Here is a 12,597-nt window from a genome sequence, read left to right as displayed (position 1 = left end):
ACTCCCACATGCGCCCAACCGGGATCCACTCAGCATGCCCACCAGGGGGCGATGCTCTGCCCATCTGGGGCATTGCTCCACTGCAATCGGAGCCATTCTAGCGCCTGTGGCGGAAGCCATGGAGTCATCCTCAGTGCCCCGGCCAATTTTGCTCCCATGGAGCCTTGGCTGCAGGAAGGGAAGAGAGAGACAGAGAGAGAAAAGAGAGGGGGAAGGGTACAGAAGCAGATGGGCGCTTCTCCTGTGTGTGCCCTGGCTGGGAATCAACCTCAGGACTTCAACACACAGTGGGTCAATGCTCTACCACTGAGCAAACCAGCCAGGGCCCTACTGTGACTTCTTAATCTCCTTGGATGTATTCCATTTTCCCAACTTGAAAATTCTGGTATGGCTACTGGATCCCAAGAAGGTGACTGACTACCAGGGCCTAGAATTTGAGAGTTGAAATGATGGTCCCAGATACATTCAGGCACTTCACGAAGCTGTGAGTCTGGCACTGAAGCATTTGTAGTTTGACCTTCAGGTGCCCTTTGGTGTGCTAAGTGCAGTTTCCCTTTACAATATGTGTGTGACAAAAACCAGTAAATAAATGGGTTGTACAACAATGCATTTATTGTCAGTTATCCTGGCCAAGGGGCCTCTGTGTCAAAAGCTGGCAGCAAGATGGCAACCAAGGGTGTGGGGGAGGGGACTGCCAGCCTTCAGTCTTAGTATGGCATCTGAAAGGTGGAGAGACCTGGGAGCACTGTTCATCTTCTCCAAGGGAAACACGCTTCTTGCCCAGGGACCAGAGGCTGGCTTCATGCAGATCCAGGCCCTTGGGGCTGAGGAAGCCATGTGTTAAGAAAGCTTGTTCATGGAGGATTCCCCAGTATTGGTACTGGGAGTCTGAGGAAAGAGCAGAATAAGAGAACTGAGTGGATTAAGCCTGCCTTTCATTTATTTTACACACTCTTACCTTTTTCTTGCTTACCTCTGATGTCATGATTAATTCCTCTCAGGAACTAGTTCTAGTTCTCTTTCTAATTTTTCTCTTTCTGCTTTTCTGACAATATTTAGAACTTAGCTGGTCCTGAATGTCTATTTGTTAGATAAATGAATGGAAGAGCTATATTCAGAGTGAGCACAGGAAAACACCTGACCCCTTCTAAAGACAACTCTGCATGTGGTTCCAAGTTATGTCCGTGCAGTCCCTGCTGAGCCAAACACGGCTTCCTAGTTTGCTGTTTCTCCCTGTCTTCTCTCCATTGATTAATTGCTTATCTTCGTCTGTCCCCGTGACAAGTCCAAGAGAGCCCATCACCAGTCTGTGGACATGACTGACCTTCCTTCTGAAGCCCTGGCCTCAGGCTTCTTCTCATGTGTTATTGACAACTACTCCTTCCTGTCCTTTGCAGTCACAACACACTTGGCATAGGTTTTGATGGTTTTGTTTTCTTCTCGTGATTAATCTCAAGTTGCCTTTTCTTTATTACCTTTCAGACTTTCAACTTTTGTTGTTTGGGTTTTTTGCTCTTTGATTTTGATACCGCTCTTTTTATTCCTTAATTCACTAGAGATTTGTGTACTTATGATGGGCTAGCTATAGCGTTGGGTAACAGGTGTGAATGACAGTTCTGCCCCTGTTGGCTTACAGGCTCCTTGGAAAGTTGGCACAGAACATGGTTAGCTCAGAACACAGGGAGTAGCACAGGGCTGTGCTGGAGGACTGGCAGCCACAATGCCAGCGGTTCTCCTGCTGCTGTTGTCAGAGCTGGAGTGCTTGGGCTGAGTCTCTAACAGAGAAAAAGCAACATAGTTGCAAGTGCACCAGTGGGTGTCGTGTGTATAGAGGGTAGGGCAAAAGTAGGTTAACAGTTGTAAAGTTTATTCTTGCATTATTATTATTTTCCATGAGCTACTATAAACCTACTTTTGCCACATGCTGTATCACTATGGTGTCTACAATTTGTGCAGCCACAAAAATATATTTGGAGCCTGACCAGGTGGTGGCACAGTGGATAGAGCATTGGACTGGGACATGGAGGACCCAGGTTCGAAACCCCGAGGTCACTAGCTTGAGTGCAGGCTTTTCCGGCTTTAGCACAAGCTCATCAGCTTAAGCATGGAATCAAGGATATGACCCCATGGTTGCTGATTTGAACCGAAGATGGCTGGTTTGAGCAAGGGGTCACTCACTTTGCTGTAGCCCCTTGATCAAGGCACATGTGGAAAATCAATCAATGAAGAACTAAGGAGCCACAACAAAGAATTGATGCTTCTCATCTCTCTCCCTTTCTGTCTCTCTGTCCCTCTCTCTGTCTCTGTAAAATACATATATATATTTGGAAAAACCTTTTACGGCCTGACCAGGTGGTGGTGCAGTGGATAGAGCGTCAGACTGGGATGCGCAAGGACCCAGATTCGAGACCCCGGGGTTGGCAGCTTGAGCGTGGGCTCATCTGGCTTGAGCAAAAAGCTCACTAGCATGGACCCAAGGTCACTGGCTCGAGTTACTCAGTCTGCTGAAGGCAGACTGTCTCTCTGTCCCTGTAAAAAAACCAAAAAAAACCTTTTATGAACAATAGGATGCTCCTACTAAAAGTAAGAAATCAAGATGCAAAACTTCATAAGATGGATGCATATTCTCTTTTTTTTTTTTTAACACAAAGAGAGAGTCAGAGAGAGGGATAGATAGGGACAGACAGACAGGAACGCAGAGAGATGAGAAGCATCAATCATCAGTTTTTCATTGTGACACCTTAGTTGTTCATTGATTGCTTTCTCATATGTGCCTTAACCGTGGGCCTTCAGCAGACCGAGTAACCCCTTGTTCAAGCCAGCGACCTTGGGTCCAAGCTGGTGAGCTTTGCTCAAACCAGATGAGCCCAACTCAAGCTGGCGACCTCGAGGTCTCGAACCTGGATCCTCCACATCCCAGTTTGACGCTCTATCCACTGTGCCACCACCCGGTCAGGCAGATGCATATTAACTAAAAGGAAATACTGTCAAAATGTTAAGTGAATATCTGAAATTTTCTATGTATTTATGTGTTACCCACTATGAACATTTATTTTTTTTTTTTATTGATTTGAGGGGGGGTGGACAGGAACATCGATCTGTTTCTATATGTACCCTGACCAGGGATCGAACTGGCAACCTCTGTGCTTCAAGATGACACTCTGACCAACTGAGCTATCCAGCCAGGGCCCAGTTATTAACAAAAAGTTATTTTTTTAAAAAAGGAATACTTGGGTGGACCTGGAACTGGTGCACCCATGGGCCCATCCTAGCCCAGAGAACGTGTAGTGGGCGATCCTGAAATTGAATCCCAGCGCTTCCACCTGCTACGTGTGGGACCTGGAGCAAGTCACTACACTTGAGCCCGATCTCACAAAAAGAGCCTTGGGCCACACTACTTACCGAGCACTTACTATATACCAGTTCTTGTTAGAGGCACAGCTACTTGCTATAGGATAGCTGTAAGGACGAGACAGGCCTAAAACTGCTTCCTGAGTTGTGGATCTTCCTGGATTACTAACAGTGGTTTTAGATGTTTTATTTTGTCTTTGGAGGTACAAGAGAACTCTAGATTTAGCCAGATTTAACCTCTCACCGGACCAGGGGAAAAGAAATACCACCAGGAAAAGAAAAAAACCTACATGAGAATCTAGGAGATGGCAACGGAGTAGGCAGATGTTCCAACTGCCACCTCCCAGAACCAAATTATATTACAACTTAATTTAAGAACAATCATCTTGAAAAACCAACTTTGGACTGAACTAAGAGGAATCTATAACCAAGGATCACTGAAGAAACCAGACTGAGACTGGTAGGAAGGGCGGAAATACAGAAAGGGCTGCCCCGCTCTCAGGAGCAAGTGGTGGCCTGGAGGGACTCTCACGGTGGGGTGGGTTGCCATGAGAGGTGTGGGTCCTTAGCCCCGGACCGAAGCCACAGCCTAGAGCCCCAGAGCCTAGAAGAGGCACCTGGACAGTATTTAGCTGAGAGAAGAGCCGGGTTACTGTTTGAGAGAAAGAAACAGAACTCTCAGACCCAGGCTCCGTCTTAAAGGGCCCGCACAGAAAACCTCCTTCACAGACACTTACCTGAGGCTCTAGTGGGGAGAGAGCTGAGAGGACTGGAATTGCGAAAGGAGAGTGTAAACTTGGAGGCCCAGGGAGGCCAATGTGGGGGAAGGTCACCTCTGTGCTGAGGAGTCATTCCCCAATACTAAAGTGGCCATTTTTCCTGGGGGTACCAGCAAAGGGAAGCAATTACCCCGTACACCTGAGTCTCCTGCTCCAGTCAGGGCAAAGGGTCTCTTAGAAGCAGGAGGCGTATCAGGGACACAGGTTTTGAGTGCTGAGGCCGGAGCTACACCCCCCCCCCCCCACCACACACACACACACACACTGATGATACCTGCTAGCTGGCAGGCTGGTGGCTGCTACAGGCAGACCATACCTCTGGATCTTAGAGGCCACACCCTACTGAGGACTGGGAAAAGTAAAGTCTGGATAGAATGACACCTGAGGCCAAGGGGTAAGCCACACCCACTACCCTTACTAACCACTGAATTACCATGCTGAGCCCAACAAGCAGCCAGCAGTAAGAGGTGGCAGAAAGCAGACTCAGGGGAACTTGAACTTTTAAGCAGACTTTCCCCAGGCTAAGAGTAGATAAAAGCCAGCCTAGGAGTACAGCTGATATTTATAGTGGTACCTGGGCCCAGCAGAAGCAGTTTAAAAGACTGAATCGCTTGTGGCTCCAAGATTGCTAAAGGCCAGTCATAGGCAGTGACCCCCACTGGTCTGCGCCAGTTTCCTGCCAGAGAGGTCCAGGGCTGGCACATCCAGTGGCCAGATGTGGAGAGCATCCGTTCAGGACCTAACAACCTTTGTTAGAGTGGTATCTTTTTTTTTTAACCTTTTTTTTTTTTAATTTTTATTTATTCATTTTAGAGGAGAGAGAGAGAGAGAGAGAAGGGGGGGGAGGAGCAGGAAGCATCAACTCCCATATGTGCCTTGACTGGGCAAACCCAGGGTTTTGAACTGGCTACCTCAGCATTCCAGGTTGAAGCTTGATCCACTGTGCCACCACAGGTCAGGCCTAGAGTGGTATCTTAAGGAAGGGCTCCTCACACCTGATCCAGCTAAGACAGAAAACACACAAACAGTAAAAAGAACAGTAGCTGCAGACAAGTAGCCTACAGTGGATTATAAACAACAGCTAATGCCAACCCATGAAGATCTAGGAACAACACAACTGAAAGCTGGAGGCAGACAACACCAACCCTAGACTTAGCTAGCTACACAAACAACACACGCAAAGGAGGAGTCTATCTATACACAGACAAAATAGGAAGACAGAAATACAATCCAAATGAAACGAGAGAAATCCCCAGAAAAAGAACTGAATGAGATGGGAGTAACCAAACTACCAGATGCAGAGTTTAAAAAAATGATTTCCAGGATGCTCAAGGATCTTAGAGCAACAATGGATGGACATAATAAGCAACTAAATAAAGAGATAGCAAGCATCAAAAGGACATTGAGATCATAAAGAATCAGTCAGGAATGACAAATACAATATCAGAAATGAAGACTGCTCTAGAAGGAATTAACAGCAGGCTGGATGAAGCAGAGGACCGAATCAGTGAGTTAGAGGACAAGATAAGAGAAAGCACAGAAGCAGAACACCAAAAGAAAATAGGCTCAAAAAGTCAGAGAAAGCTTCTGTGACAACATGAAGAGAAACATACGCATCATAGAGGTCCCTGAAGAAGAAAAAGAACAAGGGATAGAGAATCTGTTTGAAGAAATCATAGCTGAACACTTCCCTAAATTGATGAAGGAAAAAGTCATATACGTTCAGGAAGCACAGAGAGTCCCATTAAAGAGGAACCGAAGGAGGCCTACACTAAGATACATCATAATTAAAATACCAAAGTTAAGAGACAAAGGAAGAATACTAAAAGCTGCAAGAGAAAAGCAGTTAATTACCTACAAAGGAGCCCCATAAGGATGACATCTGACTTCTCAATAGAACCACTTGAGGCCAGAAGGGAATGGCAAGAAATATTCAGAGAGATGCAAAACAAGAACCTACAACCAAGACTTCTTTATCCAGCAAGGCTATCGTTGAAAATTGAAGCAAAAATAAAAAGCTTCCCAGACAAAAAAAACCTTAGGGAATTCATTATAACCAAACCAATACTGCAAGAAATGTTAAGGGGCCTGTTGTAAAGAGAGCAAAGGAAAAAAGAAATCTAGAAAAAGTGGAATGTAGATTTATAGAATAAAATGGCAATAAGCAACCCCACATCAATAATAACCTTAAATGCCTGACCTGTGGTGGCACAGTGGATAAAACATTGACCTGGAATGCTGAGGTTGCTGGTTCAAAACCCCAGACTTGCCTGGTCAAGGCACATATGGGAGTTGATGCTTCCTGCTCCTCCCCCTTCTCTCTCTCTTCTCTCTCTCCTCTCTCTCTAAAAAATGAATAAATTAAAAAATAAAATTAAATTAAAAATATGCAGAAAAAAGAGTTATAAAATAATAATAATAATAATAACCTTAAATGTAAATGGATTAAATGCTCCAATCAAAAGACATAGGGTAGCTGTGTGGATAAGAAAACGGGACCTGTACATATGCTATCTATAAGAGACCCATCTCAAAAGATACACATAGACTGAAAGTGAAGGGGTGGAAAAAAAATATTTCACGCAAATGGAAATGAAAAAAAAGCTGGGGTAGCAATACTTATATGTGACAAAATAGACTTTGAAGCAAAGGATATAGTAAGGGATAAAGAAGGTCACTACATAATGATAAAGGGAGCAATCCAACAGGAAGATACAACCATTATAAATATCTATGCACCTAATATAAGAGCACCTAAATATATAAAGCAGCTTTTGATGGACAAAAAGGGTGAGATCAACAGCAATACTATAAGTGTAGGGGACTTTAATACCCTACTAACATCAAGGGATAGATCCTCCAGACAGAAAATTAACAAACAGTTGCCTTAAATGACACACTAGATCAGGGGTCCCCAAACTTTTTACACAGGGGGCCAGTTCGCTGTCCCTCAGACTGTTGGAGGGCTGCCACATACAGTGCTCCTCTCACTGACCACCGATGAAAGAGGTGCCCCTTCTGGAAGTGTGGTGGGGGGGGCTGGATAAATGGTTTCAGGGGGTTGCATGTGGCCCACGGGCCATAGTTTGGGGACGCCTGCACTAGATCAACTGGATTTAATAGATATCTTCAGAACCTTTCATTCCAAAGCAGCAGAATATACATTCTTTTCAAGTGCTCATGACACATTCTCTAGGATAGACCACATGTTAGGACACAAAACGAGTCTCAATAAATTTAAGAAGATTGAAATCATATCAAGCATCTTCTTTGATCATAAAGGCATGAAACTAGAAATCAACTACAATAGAAAAACTGAAAAACATTCAAACACTTGGAGGCTAAATAGCATGTTATTAAATAACGAATGGGTTAACAATGAGATCAAGAGAGAAATCAAAAATTTCCTTGAAACAAATGAAAATGAACATACAATAACTCATAATCTATGGGACAATAAAAGCAGTCCTGAGAGGGAAGTTCATAGCACTACAGGCATACCTTCAGAAGCAAGAAAAAGCTCAAATAAACAACCTACCCCTGCATTTAAAAGAACTAGAAAAAGAACAAAAATAAAGCCCATAGGAAGTAGAAGGAAGGAAATAATAAAGGTCAGAGCGGAAATAAATGACATAGAAGCTCAAAAAAAAACCAAAAAAACACCCCAAAAAACAGTACAGAAGATCAATGAAACCAAAAGCTGGTTCTTTGAAAAGGTAAACAAGATTGATGAACCTTTAACCAGACTCAAGAAAAAAAGAGGACTCAAATAAATAAAATTAAGAATGAAAGTGGAGATGTAACAGCTGACACAGCAGAAATACAAAGAATTGTAAAAAAATACTATGAGAATTTATATGCCAAAAAACTGGACAATCTAGGTGAATTGGATAAATTCCTTGAAACATACATAATCTTCCAAAAATCAATCTGGAAGAATCAGAAAACAAATAGGCCAATAACAAATAAAATTGAAACAGTTATCAAAAAACTTCCAATGAACAAAAGCCCTGGACCAGATGGCTTCACAGGCGAATTTTACCAAATATTCAAAGAAGAAGTAACACCTATCCTTTTCAAACTATTTCAAAAAATTGAAGAGGGAAGACTTCCAAGCTCCTTTTATGAGGCAAGCATAATCATCATTCCAAAACCAGGTAAAGACACTACAAAGAAAGAAAACTATAGGCCAATATCCTTAATGAACCTAGATGCTAAAATTCTCAACAAAATATTAGCAAACCGGATCCAGCAATACATGAAAAAAATCATATATCATGATCAAGTGGATTTTATTCTGGGGAGACAAGGCTGGTACAATATTCACAACTCAATCAGTGTGATTCATCACATAAACAAAAGGAAGGATAAAAATCACATGATAATATCAATAGATGCAGAAAAAGCATTTGATAAAATCCAGCACCCATTCATGATCAAAACTCTCAGCAAAGTGGGAATACAGGGAACATACCTCAACATGATAAAGGTCATTTACAATAAACCCACAGCCAACATCATACTCAATGGGCAAAAATTAAAAGCAATTCCTTTAAGATCAGGAACAAGGCAGGGGATGCCCCCTTTTCATCACTCTTATTCAACATAGTTCTAGAAGTCCTAGCCATATCAATCAGACAAGAAGAAATAAAAGACATCCAAATTGGAAAAAAAAACTATAAAGCTTTTGCACAGCAAAAGACAATATGAACAAAATAGGAAACCCACACAATGGGAGAACATATTTGCCAATACATCTGATAAGGGGTTAATAAAAATTTATAAAGAACTTCTAAAAATCAACACCAGGAAGGTAAACAATCCAATTAAAAAATAGGAAAGAACTGAACAGACACTTCTCCAAAGAGGACATACAGATGGCCAATAGGCATATGAAAAAATATTCAACATCACTAATCATTAGAGAAATGCAAATTAAAACCACAATGAGATGTCACCTCACACCAGTCAGAATGATGCTCATTAACAACACAATAAGTGCTGGTGAGGCTGTGGTGAAAAGGAAACCCTCCTGCACTGCTGGTGGGAATGCAGACTGGTACAGTCACTGTGGGGAAGTGTATAGGGTTTCCTCGAAAAATTAAAAATGGAACTACCTTTTGACCCAGCTATCCCACTTTTAGGAATATATCTGAAGAACACCAAATCACTGATTCAAAAGAAGATATGCACCCCCATGTTTATTGCAGTATTGTTTATAATAGCCAAGATCTGGAAACAGCCCAAGTGTCCATCAGTGAATGAGTGGATTAAAAAGCTGTAGTGCCTGACCTGTGGTGGCGCAGTGGATAAAGCGTCGACCTGGAAATGCTGAGGTCGCCGGTTCAAAACCCTGGGCTTGCCTTGTCAAGGCACATATGGGAGTTGATACTTCCAGCTCCTCTCCCCTGTCTCTCTCTCCTTTCCTCTTCTCTCTCTCTCTCTCCCCCCCTCTCTCTCCTCTCTAAAATGAATAAATAAAAATTTAAAAAAAGCTGTGGTATATATACACAAATGGAATACTATGCAGCCATGAAAAAGAAGGAAATCTTACTTTTTTCCAACAGCATGGATGGACCTGGAGACTATTATGCTAAGCGAAATAAGCCAGGCAGAGAAAGAAAAATATCATGACCTCACTTATATGTGGAATCTAATGAACAAAGTGAACTAAGGAACAGAATAGAGGCAGAGGTGGGATCACAGGGACCAGAGGAACAGCGTTCAGAGGGAAGGGTGATGAGTGGATGGGATCAGAGAAGGTAAAGGGGTTAGTGAAATTATATATACATAACACAGAGATATAGATAGCAGGACAGCAAATCCTAGAGGAAAGGGGGGAGGGTGTTCAGGGGAAGGGGGCAAGGAAAATATAATGGGGGACATAGGGGTGAGGGAGTTACATTCGGTGGGACACTTGAATCCATGTAAACAATAAATTAAAATTAATTCAAAATAAATAAATTAAAAGGAATACTTATTGGCCCTGACCGGTTGGCTCAGTGGTAGAGTATCGGCCCAGTGTGTGGATGTCCCAGGTTCGATTCCTGGTCAGGGCACACAGGAGAAGGGCCCATCTGCTTCTCCACCTCTCCCTCTCTTGTTTCTCCCTGCCCCCCTTCCCTCCGCAGCTAGAGCTTGATTAGAGCAAGTTGGCCCTGGGCGCTGAGGATGACTCCGTGGCCTCCACCTCAGGTGCTAAAAGTGACTGGTTGCAATGGAGCAATGGCCCCAGATATGCATAGGATCACCCTCTAGGGGGCTTGCACAGTGGATCCCGGTTGGGGCACATGTGGGAGTCTTGTCTCTGCCTTCCCTCCTCTCACTAAAAAAAATAAAATAAAATAAATTTTAAAAAGGAATACATACTTGTTTGCTGTTGCTTTCTAATTTTGCTCTTTACCATTGTGTTGTGTTGAATAGGTTTTTGGTTTTGTCTTGTATGCTCATTCTCTAAACATAACTCTCTGCTGGTTCTTGTAACTTTGCCTAGCTTTATCAGGGTTACATGGTATTCCAGCTCTTGTTTCCATAGTTATATATGTGGAAATAGTGCAGAATTGGGAATCTCACAGATCAAAGTTTAAATCCAAACTGATATTTATTAGCTATGTAAATTTAAGGCACCCTTAGATCCCTCATATGTAGAAAGTTAGCTTAATCAGGTTGTTCTGAAGACAAACGGAGATAAGATATGTGTATCAAAGCTCAAGTGGTGCGAGGCATGCAGGCTCTGCGGGTTGACAAGTTGGGGCCCTTTGTGCCTGTCTTCCTTTACCTTCAGCTGGTAAGTGACTACAGACCAGTGGTTTTCAGCCTTTTCACACTTGAGGACCAGTGAAAACAGAAGAATTATTTCAGGGACCACTAATGCAGAAATCACCCTGAGCATACGTGAATTCAACTGAGATCAGTGGATCTATAATCTTCATACATCAGGGTGATTAACTCTTGCAGACTGGTCCACAGACTGGTGGTTATAAAACATTGCTATAGACCAGGGGTCCCCAAACTACGGCCCGCGGGCCACATGCGGCCCCCTGAGGCCATTTATCTGGCCCTGCCGCACTTCCGGAAGGGGCACCTCTTTCATTGGTGGTCAGTGAGAGGAGCATACTTCCCATTGAAATACTGGCCAGTTTGTTGGTTTAAATTTACTTGTTCTTTATTTTAAATATTGTATTTGTTCCTGTTTTGTTTTTTTACTTTAAAATAAAGTATGTGCAGTGTGCATAAAGATGTGTTCATAGTTCTTTTTTATAGTCCGGCCCTCCAATGGTCTGAGGGACAGTGAACTGGCCCCCTGTGTAAAAAATTTGGGGACCCCTGCTATAGACAATAATAACTATCTTCACATTTCTCTAATACCTTATTAATACCTTAGAGTATTATAAGAATTAATGAAGTAGGCCTTGTGAAGAAGCTCATGGTAAATGTTTAGACACGTGCATCAGTTAGTACAGTGATTTTCAACCTCTTTGAGCCACGGCACATTTTTTACATTTACAAAATCCTGGGGCACACCACCTACCAAAATGACACTCTAACACAGTACATATTATACATATAGTTAATAATATAGTTTCTAAATGTATTTATACTCACTTAATGTGAAACCTGGGCCTGTTTCGATGAACGCAAAAGGGCTATCCTGGCAGGAATGGTAGAAAGACACACACGAAGCTCTTTCTCAACAGTTCTCAGTTTCTCTCTGTTTTTAGTTTTTATCGCAGTCAAGCTTGAGAAGCTCAGCTCACATAGATATGTGGTTGAAAACGGGAGCAATGTCAAAATAGCTTTGTTGGCCAGAATGGGGAACTCCTTGGCAACAGATAACCAAAAACTGACCAAAGGAAGATCAGCAAACTTTAGTTTTAAAGTTAGATAACATTGTGATGCATTGTATATCACCCTCTGCGGGGGCCTCTTTTAAAAAGAAAAAGGTCAAATATCTATATACACCATCAGGATAGATATAACCAGCTGAAGCTGAGGCTTCATCTAGTGGTGGCAACACTTACCTCCAGTCCTGACCAGGATTAGAAATCGGGACCATGGGGAGGAGTAGCAGCTTCAACTACTCGCTGTGGCCACATAATGACAAGTGCATGGCAGCCCGAGCGGGACCTTCCTGGGTGTGGATGAGAGGCAGCCTACTATTGGTTCATCGCTAGTGGTCAGGATGAATCCTAGAAGGTGATTGGTCAGTGAGCGTTCCCTGTGTCTCCACTCTTCCTGTCGCTGATAGCTGGAGGGATTGTAAGGGAATGTTTATGTTCAGATGGAGGCGGCTGGCGGTGGTCCGTATCTGGCAAGCGGGCTGTAGTTTGGGGACCCATGTTTAATTTCCCCACGGCACACCTGATCATGTCTCACGGCACACTGGTTGAAAAACACTGAGTTAGTATGCTCTGGATGTAATAGACCTCCCCGGTGGCTTAAAGAATGAAGAAATGTCACGGTATGT

At 43.0% G+C, this 12,597-nt stretch overlaps 1 protein-coding gene and 1 long non-coding RNA gene across 8 annotated transcripts in view; one reads left to right on the top strand and one right to left on the bottom strand.

The window, feature by feature from the left end:
• EDC3 (enhancer of mRNA decapping 3) overlaps positions 1-12,597 on the top strand; it is a 64,380-nt gene that overhangs the window by 24,158 nt on the left and 27,625 nt on the right. The gene's annotated exons all lie outside the window — the stretch shown is intronic.
• On the bottom strand, positions 591-12,247 carry LOC136377389 (uncharacterized). The gene is made up of 2 exons (XR_010746292.1): positions 12,152-12,247; positions 591-888 (listed from the first exon to the last, which is right to left on the bottom strand). It is a non-coding gene; the product is annotated as an uncharacterized lncRNA (long non-coding RNA).

This window comes from Saccopteryx leptura, chromosome 6 (assembly GCF_036850995.1).
Source record: "Saccopteryx leptura isolate mSacLep1 chromosome 6, mSacLep1_pri_phased_curated, whole genome shotgun sequence".
Taxonomy (NCBI): Eukaryota; Metazoa; Chordata; class Mammalia; order Chiroptera; family Emballonuridae; genus Saccopteryx; species Saccopteryx leptura.
The sequence above is the reverse complement of the archived record's forward strand: the minus strand, read 5'-3'. Positions and strand labels throughout refer to the sequence as shown.